This window comes from Homarus americanus, unplaced genomic scaffold, assembly GCF_018991925.1.
Source record: "Homarus americanus isolate GMGI-L3 unplaced genomic scaffold, GMGI_Hamer_2.0 scaffold57965, whole genome shotgun sequence".
In the NCBI taxonomy this organism is placed as follows: Eukaryota; Metazoa; Arthropoda; class Malacostraca; order Decapoda; family Nephropidae; genus Homarus; species Homarus americanus.
Window position 1 is genome coordinate 1,247,661 of NW_024725031.1, and position 12,588 is coordinate 1,260,248.

General features: G+C 37.4%; 2 long non-coding RNA genes across 3 annotated transcripts; one reads left to right on the plus strand and one right to left on the minus strand.

The window, feature by feature from the left end:
• Positions 1-6,359: 6,359 nt before the first annotated feature.
• LOC121864625 lies at positions 6,360-11,864 on the plus strand. Of its 2 annotated transcripts, none has more exons than XR_006088620.1 (4): positions 6,360-6,492; positions 7,089-7,172; positions 7,405-7,458; positions 11,613-11,864. It is a non-coding gene; the product is annotated as an uncharacterized LOC121864625 (long non-coding RNA). The 2 variants fall into 2 exon arrangements; XR_006088619.1 differs by having other exon boundaries at positions 6,361-6,501; positions 11,613-11,862.
• Positions 10,314-11,682, minus strand: LOC121864626. Its single transcript, XR_006088621.1, has 3 exons — positions 11,581-11,682; positions 10,950-11,042; positions 10,314-10,364 (listed from the first exon to the last, which is right to left on the minus strand). It is a non-coding gene; the product is annotated as an uncharacterized LOC121864626 (long non-coding RNA).
• Positions 11,865-12,588: the final 724 nt, after the last annotated feature.

Here is a 12,588-nt window from a genome sequence, read left to right on the forward strand (position 1 = left end):
GTCTGGATAACTAACCCCAGTGGTCAGGACATTATGACATTAAATGTTACGGAGTATTTCAAATACATTGTTTGTTTTATTTTTGTACATCGAGGGTAACTTATTCACAACTGCCTGAGTACAACAGTGAGGCAATATGCCTGGCCACACACTTTGTTATTCGCATTTGCATGAGAAATATTCAAGCATATTGTGTGTTTGATTCTATAGATGGGAAATGATATACCAGCTGAGTGCAAAAAAGTGGATGCAGTCTTAATATATCGGCTATCTTGCCATTTAGAGATAAAGTGTTGTCCATTTCACACATAGTGTGTTTGGACCTGTCCGTAAAAGGTTCTGTGTTCACACAGTCAAGGACATGGTATTCCAGTTTGTGGTCATTTGTTTGATCACACACTTTGCATTTAGTTTTTTTCACATCTGCTTGAGGAATATACTGCCAGAGGTACTTATATCCTTATCTTACTTTAGCAGTTACATTATCTTGTAATCTAGTGATCTAGTTCCCTGCTCCATATACATGTTTCACTTGATACTTCTCATCATGGAAAAACACTGTATTGACTAATGCCTGTTTGCACTTGTCTGCTTGCATCAAATTCATCAATCTGTTCTTTCCTAGTAACAGTTTTAAGGGTTCTTTTTGACAGACCCAAATTGTGTTCAACAGTGTCTTTGTTAGACGCGAGTTTGGCGAGGGCATCAACTCTGTCATGTTCTTTGAGGCCTGTGTGAGAAGGGGTCAACAACAGTTTGATCTTGACACCTCCATCAACAAGGTCCACATTTGTGTCTGGCTTCATAGACAAATGTGTGACAACTTAAGGGTGTGAAGAGCAAGCAGGATAGAGAGTCAGTGATGATGAGACTGTCGGTGATGGTGATTTAAATAAGTTTAATGGCTGAAAGTATGGCAACTAATTCTGTTTGTAGAATGGATGCCCAGTTGTTAATTCTAATTCCTTTCTCAGTTACATTTCCATTAGGTTGAGTCATAACCTAACCTAACATCTTCATATGCACTGAGAAGTGATATAAGTCTCCTACCATTGGTGTTAGTGGTGGGGTCTTCTTCTTCATCATATAGATTACAGCTCCTCCCCGACTTACGACCTACGATCACCCAGACATTTGACCTCCTCGGTCGGTCCAAAATTTTTTCAAATTACGTATTTTCGAGTCCCAACGTCAGTGATTGCACTGTGTGCTGACAAAATTTTCATTTGTAATTCACTTTAAAATGGCTGGCAAGCTTAAAAGTGAGAGTTTTGTGGTGCTGAGAAGAAAAAGAGTCACCCATTTTAGATTTTCTATGTATATTTAAGCATTTTTGACTTACGACCATTTCAACTTACGACCTGGATTTGGGTCCCTAACCCCGTCGTAAGTCGTGGGTTTACTGTAGCCTCTTCCTTTTGTTTTTCTTCTTTTTGATGTCTTTCCATCCTTTTTCTTTCTCATTTTCTTGATCTTGCTTTTTATTTTCTGCTTCATCTTGTGTTTCTTGCTCTGAGTTATCTTATGGTTCTCCTTGACCTGTTCCTTCTTGTTCTTGAAGGTTTTCAGGTTCGGAATGGTCTTTGTTGCCTAATTTCCTTCACAAGAGGAGTACATCCTTGTAGGAGAGGTTCTTGTTGTGCTTCACCTTCACTCTTCCCTCCATTTGGGACCCTCCTGGTCAGAGGATTAGTGAGGACCACCACAGGCAGTGCATTTCTTGTTCTTGATCTTACAGTCATCATGCTGGTGTCCAGAAGACACACATCTGTAGCACACATCTTCTGGGGCCTTGCATTTTTTGGGTGGGTGACTGTACCGCTGACACTTGAAGCATCTGGTCTGTCATGGCACGTAAGATCTCACTCAGACAGTGTCCCATCCCAGTGTGACTGTCTCTGGAAGTTTATGGAAAAATCCAACTAGAACCGAGGTGGATTTTCTGTTGGGTCTCTTAATTTTTCTCTGCACGTCTATTTCTTCTTCTATGAGTTCTTTAATGTCATTCTTGTTCATATGTTATACTTTGGCATGGGAAATAGCTCCCCATACCTTAACGGGGCCGTCATTGATGACATTAATCGTTGCTCAGTTGTTCAGCCTGTCCCCAGTCACCGAAGGTGAGAGAGGCTGAGGGCTGTGTGGCACTTCTAAGAAGTCAGCAGTGACTGAGAGGCATAACCCTCTCACATAACCTCCAGTGTGACCAGCCAGGAACAGTAGCCACTTCCTTTTTTATCATGACCCAGTTTGTCTCCAGCAAAGTAAAGGAATACAGATGTAAACCTTCCTTATTTCTCTCTCTGGTGTTATCTCTATCTATACAGTACAGGCACCATCTACTTGTAGAGGTTTTCTATAAGTAGATGTTGTTGTTTCTTCTCTAAAACACTGTCTGCTGTACCCGAGACTCCAGTATTGGTGGGACTGTGTTGGCTGATGCATGGCTGCGTGCTCATGATCACATTTGTAAATAACTGATGGTCTTTGAATTCATATGGAAACAAGACTTTTATCAACAAAGTCATTTCCTAAGTTTTGAATATATTCTATCTTAATATGCTGTACCAAATTTTGGAGAGTGAAAATGTTTTTATATTCCTGGGAACTGCCATAGGGCGGATACCCCAACCAATGAATTGTTCCAATGATTTAGATTGGAAACCTGATCCACCAGGACTGCCTTTGGATCTGTTGGCATAAACACAAAATGCTCCAATACTTAACAGTGACTGAAACAACTGTAAGACATTCTAATGTTCATGGTTTTCATAGTGAAGCTAATTTACATCATCAACTGTACTACTATATTTTAGATAACTGCCTTGGTGAACTCAATGCTAGGTTTGGTGAGCATAATATTAGACTACTTACAGTCATTTCTAGTCGTTGGCCAGAATCCAAGAATTGTTTATTACTTCCGGAAAATCTTGTCCCATAGGCTTTAACTCATAGGTGTCGACACTGAGTCGTCTCTTCTGGTAAGTGAATGTCATGTTGCTAAGTGACTTATTGAAGAGTTTTATTGCCCAGTTCTCAAAAACATTGGTGAAAATTTCAAGATATCATATCCTTTCTGAAATGGACTAACTCATATACACAAGCTTTATGCAGCTGCCCTCACATTTGGTACAAGCACTGCAATATGTGAACACTCCTTCTCAACTGTCACGTGCTTACACCGTATAGGCGTTCAGTGACTCATCGTAGAAAAAGTAACCTGGTCTTGACTGTATTTTGGGCAGACCTTACACAGAAATTGAACTTGGAGGAAAAAGCAGGAAAATTAAATTCTATTGAGTTAATTATCAATATCACATAACGAGTACAGTACTGTGTATATAGACGTTATTATTGGAAGGAATATTTTCTCATTATTTCTGTTGTCAATTTTTTTATAAACATAATCAGTTTTCATTATTATCTTGTTGGTTATTTGAGAAAAACTAATTTACATTCAGTAGTTCGTTGCTGTACTTCAGATTATGTAATTCTTTCCTGTCTATGTTAAATACTTAAACATCATTACATATATGTGTGTCTAGTTTAATAATTTATGAGTTCATATACAGTATACATAAAATGTTGTGAGCTGACTCATTAGTTCTCATAAATAAAGTTAGTTTTCTGTTGTATAATTGGTTTTATTTCCAAATGGTTTCATTATAGACATTACAACTAATAATGTCATATATGGCAGAGAAGTTAATAAATAATCATGGCCCTCTTGGTCGTTGAACAGGTCCCCCCACTCGGCTATAAATCTGACAATGGGTCTTACAGATAATTTACGATTTGATAAACAGCAACACCAAGAAGAAGTCATAACTAGGGAGGGAAAATAAAATATAAGAACATAAGTATCACTCATTAACCAATACTACTCAAAAGAAATTGGAAATGTAATTAAACTCATATTATGGGATTTGATTCCAACAATATAATTCTCATAATTTATAATGTGCATAGAATAGGTTTAAGATCTTACTTAACCAAACCAAAAATAAATAAGGGATTTGTGGAGATAATAGACTCATGAATCTGGATAGTAAAGCCTATAAGAAAAAAGAGTAATCATTTTATATGTATGGTAATAAAACCCCCAATATGAGGCTCTGTCATTTATTGACAAGCTAAGTATAGTATTACCGAATTCAGTGTTTATTGGTTTAAGAGCGGACGACAACACGGGCTGCCACGTCATATATTTTGGTAGATTGTTTACTGTAAATAGTTAATTTCTCTGTGTCAAAGCACGTGGAGACATCATTTTAGTGTCACGTAATCAGTTCTTCACTGTGCTTTACCTCATACTCTCCGTCATCTTTCATGCCCTGCCCATTACAGGTGATTTATGTTCATAGGGAAGAGATAAAAGAAAAACTGGTACTTATAATTAAAATAAAAAGTTGTGTTAATTTTTATTAGTTAATATGATATTATGTCATTTGTTGCCACCCAAATTTTTTGATAATTTTATGGTTACAATCAGTAGTTTAGATCATTCTAAAACACTTTTTTAATATGGCATTTCTGTCACAAATTAAGTACTGTATAAGTGAGATATTTTACATTTTAGTAGCTGGTTTGTTAACCAATCAGATCTTGGTATAGTCCATGGGTTAGGTTAGGTTTGATTAGGTTAGGTTATATATTCTATACTGGTGCATTCAGTACGGTATACATATATACTAATACAAATTTATGACATCCACTGTACACGCTTGTCCTATAAGTTCGTAGGAAATGTCAAATTTTCCCCTAAAATCATAACTTTTTAATTATAAATTTGTACCAAAAAATTGCAAACAATACAATCAAATCTACATAACATTTTACATCCATCAAGCATAATTTCAACTTCCAAATGCTTGGTGGTAACAAGTGAAATTTTACCATAAATACTACATCATCCACAGAACAACTGTGGATAATATGAATCAAATATAAACACAGTACTCTGGTACTAAGTGACTCCACCACTACTACCCAATAATGGCTCAGTACAAGTTATGAAGGTGTTATTTGAATGTAGTGGCTGGGCAAATAACCAAAGGGTATTTGAACGTTAGCTGCGGAGATTTTGTATGATTTTACTACGATTTTAATGGGATTGTGGACAGGATGGCTGTGGGCATTATTACACTTGTCATTACATAATAACTTAAATGTTAAATGCTTAATCATTATCTCCCTTATGATACTCCAAGATGTCACACTTCTCTTATGGACATATAATGATGTAGGTTGGATTGGGTTAGGTTAGCTTGGGTTAGGTTAAATGAGATAAAAATTTTTTAGTCTATACCTGATACCTAAACTGTATCATAACCGTGAAACATTGAGCTGTTGGTTTTCTTAATAAATTTATTTATAATATAATCATGTTTTATCTTCCTAATCATTAATTTTACATGTTCCTATCTCTACTTGGTCGATTTTGTTACAATAGTTTAAAGTTATCAATAAAATAATATGTAGTATTTTCTGTGGCCAGAAGAACTTTGTTTTATTTTAGAACCTTCAAGATATTATATTATATTTATAATTTCTTAGTTATTTAAGTTATATTGGTAATATTAGTAAATTGAAACAAATTTATACAGTAAAATCATTCATAAATATATTGAATAATAATTATTCACATAATTCATATACAATAATATGATATATAACTGAGGATAAAATAGTCATATAACCCCTGCCTACCTGTTGCTCCTGCCACCACACACAGCAAGTCTCTTACCTTGTCCAAAATGTCCTCACAACTATTATAAGGCTCTCTCTCTCTTACAACACCATAATCCCTGCACACTTATCATTCATATTCAAACACAAATGAGTCCTGACAATACAATATTACAGCAATACAAACCAATTTTCCTCAAAATATTTTTTGCTGCTGTGTTTACATGGAGGAGGGTATGGCACACCACACCCTTATTCCCAACCACACCCTCTTCCTCCCATCCACACTCTCTTCTCCCCATCCACACACTCTTCTCCCCATCCACACACTCTTCTCCCCATCCACACACTCTTCTTCCCATCCACAAACACTACCTTCCATCGACAAACCTTTCCTTCCATCCACACACCCAAAAGGTTGGGTGGGTGGGAAGGGAGGTGGGATGGGTAGGTAGGTGAGTTGGGTTGGAGGGGAGGTGGTGTAGGAGGGGGGTTGGGTGGGAGAAGAGGTGCGATGGGAGGGAGGTGGGGTGGGAGGGAGGGTTGGGGTGTTTGGGAGGGAGTGTTGGGTATAAGGAAAGGTGTGAGAGAGGGTGAGTGTATGGATGGGAGTGAGGGTGTGTGGGGGAGGCCCTCCCATACACACCCTCACTCCCATCCATACACTCACCCTCTCTCACACCTTTAATGTGTGTGGATGGGACTAAGGTTTTCTCATTTCTTTCAGATTGTGTGCCTCCGAGGTGAACGTCTGACTGAAGTGAAGGCGTGGCTGACTGTGGACCTACAAGGTGCTTCTTGGAGGTAATAAAGGTAAAATTTATTTTGTTATAGTTGATAGTACTAACAGCACCGTAGTTAGACGTAGAATGCACAGTAGTAACTCCGCCTTGTTCAGCCGAACATGCCGGTCCCAAGCCCGGATAAAGGAGGAGGGCTACTGCAGTGTTGTATCTACCATTGCCATCTAACAAACACTTACAATATAAATTCTTCTGAAAAAAGGTAATATCTTCTGTCAGCAACAGAGAAAAAAGAAATTACATATGTACTGTACATTGTGTACTATGATTTTATATCTTTGTAGATAGGTAATAAAAAATAAAGAATTGAATATACAGTATATTTTTTATTTTCATATGTATACAATAACAGTCCAGAAGTTGATACAGAAATGCAAAATATCCTTGGTCATATAGCCTCATTTTATACCTGCATTGTCTAGGTACAGTATATATTAATTTACTGGCCATTCCTGCAGTCTTATGTTCTCTTAAACCTACATTACCAAATATTAGCACAGAAAAAACTTGGAATGATTGGCAACATCACTAGATATCTTTCTCCCGTGTCCCGTGAAATCACATTACAGTACCACTACCATTATTTTTTCTCGGCAGATACATCAGTGATGGTGAGGCCGTCACATTACCAGCGGTTGTGGATTTCTCAATTCAACCTTTATATTGCAGACTCCACATAAGGTGAGTTTATTTCACTAGACCTCAAGGTTTTATAAAGTATCTTGTCAGGTTTTGGTCCTACACAAAATTTAGCTTTAGATAATAATGGAAGTCTTGTACTTTGTGAATAATTTTGGCCAGGCACAGTACATATATATTTCTAAATTTACCCAAGTTACCAAGTCTTTAGGGGGAGGGGGGTTCATAAGTTGTTTATTACAATTTTACAAGATTTTTTCTTCTATATTTTCAGGTAAAACACTTCCATTCAGCAATTGGTGTGCAGTGTCCAGATTGTCAACATTTAGTAAGTAAAATTCTTACTGTACTTTACTTCCATTTACTGTATATATACAATACTTTCAAATTAATAGTATGTATGCAATCAAAAATGTTCCTTACGGTCATGGCCGATGAATTTCAAAATGAACACGAGACGTCCGTTCTCTCGGTAAGGTTGTCAAAATCCTTTGTCCGAGGCGTCGGTGACTCAAATGCATTATTTGTGCCATCTGTGGGTATCTAGTAGTTTTGATTGCATGTACCCAATAGGGCATCACATGGGCATTAGTTTGTAACAGTTGTACATACAACGAATGGCACTTTGATGTCAATTGGTGATAATTATATGTAATTAATGTATATATCATGTTCTAAGTTACCCAGAAGCCATCATGTGGGTGTATCCAAGTTGATCACTTTAGTTCATGTTTCAGGTATAGTTTACAGTTCTACTGTACTTGTGGTTTATTTAGATCATTATCATTCAACTTCGGAATATGAAACGTAAAGTTCATTCAATATTTATTTATTTTGTTATACACAGACATTGTAGGAGTACAAACCATTACAAACACCTCCCAGTGCAAGTGCCTCTACCAGTGCAAGTGCCTCTACCAGTGCAAGTGCCTCTACCAAACGGTACAAACGCCTCCCCCGGTACAAACGCCTCCCCCGGTACAAACGCCTCCCCCGGTACAAACGCCTCCCCCGGTACAAACGCCTCCCCCTGGTACAAACGCCATCCCTCAACAAGCCACCAGAGGCCTTCCCACACTGAACAACAATTACATATTACACTTAATTTTACAAACCACTAAGAGAAATGGATCCGTGCGAGATATTCAAACCTCTCACAATCCGTTTGATTGATGTCCGTGTATCTCGTTGTACACCTTGCTGATACTTCACCTGTGGACGAAAAATATACAGTATTATAAAATGGAAATTTTTTGCAACCACAACAAAACTGTGACTACCACTGTAGTTAATAATGCTACTGTACATAATGTATCTTGTTATTTTTAATACTTTGTGTGGCTTTAATCAAGGTCCACTCCTACAGTCTTGAATGCATTAGTACAGTACTTTAAGTATTTTCTCAAGTTTTGCTAAATTATAACAAAAATATTTCCGTAATACTTAACTTTCACAGTACACTATTCTTACAGTAGTGTACAGAACACCAATTCTGTTCTTTCTTAGTAAGGTGGTAGTCCTCAAGGTGTGGGATGCTAGACAGTCGTGGTCACCTTGTTGTGTCTGGTCCATCTATCTTGTACACCAACCACCTGCAACATGATTATATTTGTTTTTAGATACTCTACATCTGAATTAATTAAGCTATTTTATATCACAACCAATACACAATATTGAGGTTAACTTGTACTGTATGTTCTTAAATGCACTATTTTAAGTAATATATCAAGTTTTGCTAAATTATATAAAAAAGGTTTCAGTAATACTTAACTTTTACATTACAGTACACTATTCTTAACAGTAGTGTACAGAACACCAATTCTGTTCTTTCTTAGTAAGGTGGTAGTCCTCAAGGTGTGGGATGCTAGACAGTCGTGGTCACCTTGTTGTGTCTGGTCCATCTATCTTGTACACCAACCACCTGCAACATGATTATATTTGTTTTTAGATACTCTACATCTGAATTAATTAAGCTATTTTATATCAACCAATACACAATATTGAGGTTAACTTGTACTGTATGTTCTTAAATGCACTATTTTAAGTAATATATCAAGTTTTGCTAAATTATATAAAAAAGGTTTCAGTAATACTTAACTTTTACATTACAGTACACTATTCTTAACAGTAGTGTACAGAACACCAATTCTGTTCTTTCTTAGTAAGGTGGTAGTCCTCAAGGTGTGGGATGCTGGACAGTAGTGGTCACCTTGTTGTGTCTGGTCCATCTATCTTGTACACCAACCACCTGCAACATGATTATATTTGTTTTTAGATACTCTACATCTGAATTAATTAAGCTATTTTATATCACAACCAATACACAATATTGAGGTTAACTTGTACTGTATGTTCTTAAATGCACTATTTTAAGTAATATATCAAGTTTTGCTAAATTATATAAAAAAGGTTTCAGTAATACTTAACTTTTACATTACAGTACACTATTCTTAACAGTAGTGTACAGAACACCAATTCTGTTCTTTCTTAGTAAGGTGGTAGTCCTCAAGGTGTGGGATGCTGGACAGTAGTGGTCACCTTGTTGTGTCTGGTCCATCTATCTTGTACACCAACCACCTGCAACATGATTATATTTGTTTTTAGATACTCTACATCTGAATTAATTAAGCTATTTTATATCACAACCAATACACAATATTGAGGTTAACTTGTACTGTATGTTCTTAAATGCACTATTTTAAGTAATATATCAAGTTTTGCTAAATTATATAAAAAAGGTTTCAGTAATACTTAACTTTTACATTACAGTACACTATTCTTAACAGTGGTGTACAGAACACCAATTCTGTTCTTTCTTAGTAAGGTGGTAGTCCTCATGGTGTCGGATGCTAGACAGTTGTGGTCACCTTGTTGTGTCTGGTCCATCTATCTTGTACACCAACCACCTGCAACATGATTATATTTGTTTTTAGATACTCTACATCTGAATTAATTAAGCTATTTTATATCACAACCAATACACAATATTGAGGTTAACTTGTACTGTATGTTCTTAAATGCACTATTTTAAGAAATATATCAAGTTTTGCTAAATTATATAAAAAAGGTTTCACTAATACTTAACTTTTACATTGCAGTACACTATTCTTACAGTAGTGTACAGAACACCAATTCTGTTCTTTCTTAGTAAGGTGGTAGTCCTCAAGGTGTGGGATGCTAGACAGCCGTGGTCACCTTGTTGTGTCTGATCCATCTATCTTGTACACCAACCACCTGCAACATGGTTTGGATTTAGATCAATCTTAATTAGCCTTAATGTATTACTACCAATACACAACATTTACTCCAGAATTTCTTGGAATCTAAACTTGCATTCTTATATATATGTGATATATCCATACACTCAAACACCCTCCTATATCACCTTACACAGGAGCATTGTCCTTCTCCCTTTTGGCTGCAGCAGTCTTCATTTAGGCATCATCCCCCACATGCCTTCATAGTACATGCTATTTTTTGCATCACATTTTTAACGTGCACTCCATTCACCATTGCTTGAGCACACCACCATCCATGCATGAGCGCCCCCACTGTACGAGCGCCCGTCCACTATACGAGGCCCCCACTGTACGAGGCACCCACCCCCACTGTACGAGCGCCCGTCCACTATACGAGGCCCCCACCCCCACTGTACGAGGCCCCCCCCCCATTGTACGAGCGCCCCTGCACTGTACGAGCGCCCCTCCACCGCCCAATGCTCCTCCTTTCCAACCCTTCACACAAAGTAAGTCCCTCCTCTTGAGTCTTACTTCCATTAGTTTTTGGGGATGGCCATACTAAGGTACATAAGTAATTTACCTAAGAAGGCTTAAGTAACATGCTGGGTGTTACATCTTGCTCAAGGTGTCGGTCACTTCCTCTACATTGGCATTCACGTACGTCAGCTGTCACCTGCAACATGTTTAAAGTTGTAATTTATGTACAATGAAGATTAAACATACAATTTCCATCTACCACCAGACTACATGTACTTATACTATCCCCAATTGTTTATTTTAATACCTTATCTACAAAAGATCTTATTTTAAGTTGCATTAGTGTTTTAGTTTTCTTGATACCTCAACAACTAACATTTACCACAACAATAGTATAACCAATCATAACAAGCCTTCATCACCAATACTGCTACACTACTAAATCTCTCCACACTGCTTCATACACAACAGTTTACCACTGTTCACTTACTGAATCCTCCCTCCCTTCCTCCCACCCCTCAAGCCCCCTTAGGTATTCCCCTTGACAACTTGGTCACATTTAGCTTGAATGAAAAACTTAACCAACACACCTGCTCACCCCATATGCCAACACACAAGCCATATTGTCCCCCCCCCACCCTAATTACAACAAGCCACACCCACACAATGTTTAATGATTTCACAAGTCCCACAAGCTTCCCTTGCCTAAATAAAACTCCGTAAGTTGACTTTACCTGTTCTGGCATTTTAAGTTATTTCTCCTTAGGTTCAGTATGATGTTACTTCTGGCCAGCTTAACCTGAGGAGAAAGTCAGTACAGTTCACGATTAGATTTTGAAAAGGAAACTGCAAAGTACGCAAGCTATTGATTTTTAATAATTTAAACAAGTGAAATTTTTTCTAGCTTAACTTTCTGAATTCATGATCAGTTAACTTGTGGCAAATTTTAAGTTACATTCTTTAATATATTTGTTATCCAATATATAAACTATATAATAGGTAACTTAATATTAATTTGGGTTAGTCTTGATTAGTTACATTTAATCTGTTAGGCTGATTAGGTTAGTTAATTTGTTAGTTAAAACCCACCTACTAACAACCAGCTTTACTTACTATTAATCACATTACTACTACGTACTAATGCTCACTAATACTGTAACTAAATGGCATTTAGTCCTGTACATTTTTATAGCACTTTATTAAGCTTTCCCAAATCTCTACAGCTAATCTTAATTTGACTCCCAGCTCAGTTTATCTAGACAGTCCAAACAGCTCTCCAGAGCCCATTGTAAAATTGCAGTTTCGTCGAATATGCCCTCGTAGTTTAGAAATTCGTTTATCCTGTGTATTTTGGGTCGATTCAATGAAATGTGGCCTTAATTTCCAGGGGAAAGCACCCTCTTTAGAATTATATCCCCCCCCCCAAAAAAAAAGCATGGAAATCTTTAAAACTCCTTTCTGACATTCTTTGCTCCCTGGTTAAAATGGTGTTAGAAATACTCCAATAAGGAGATCTAAAGGTTGGGGATGGTTAAAAGTCAGGCGTGTACTGGCCGAAACTGCAATAATACCGAGCCCTCCAACACACACACATTCCTCCAACGCGCACACACACAGTCCTCCAACACACACACACAGTCCTCCAACACACACACACAGTCCTCCAACACACACACACAGTCCTCCAACACACACACACCCCCACCAACCCCCACACACACAGTCCTCCAACACACACACAC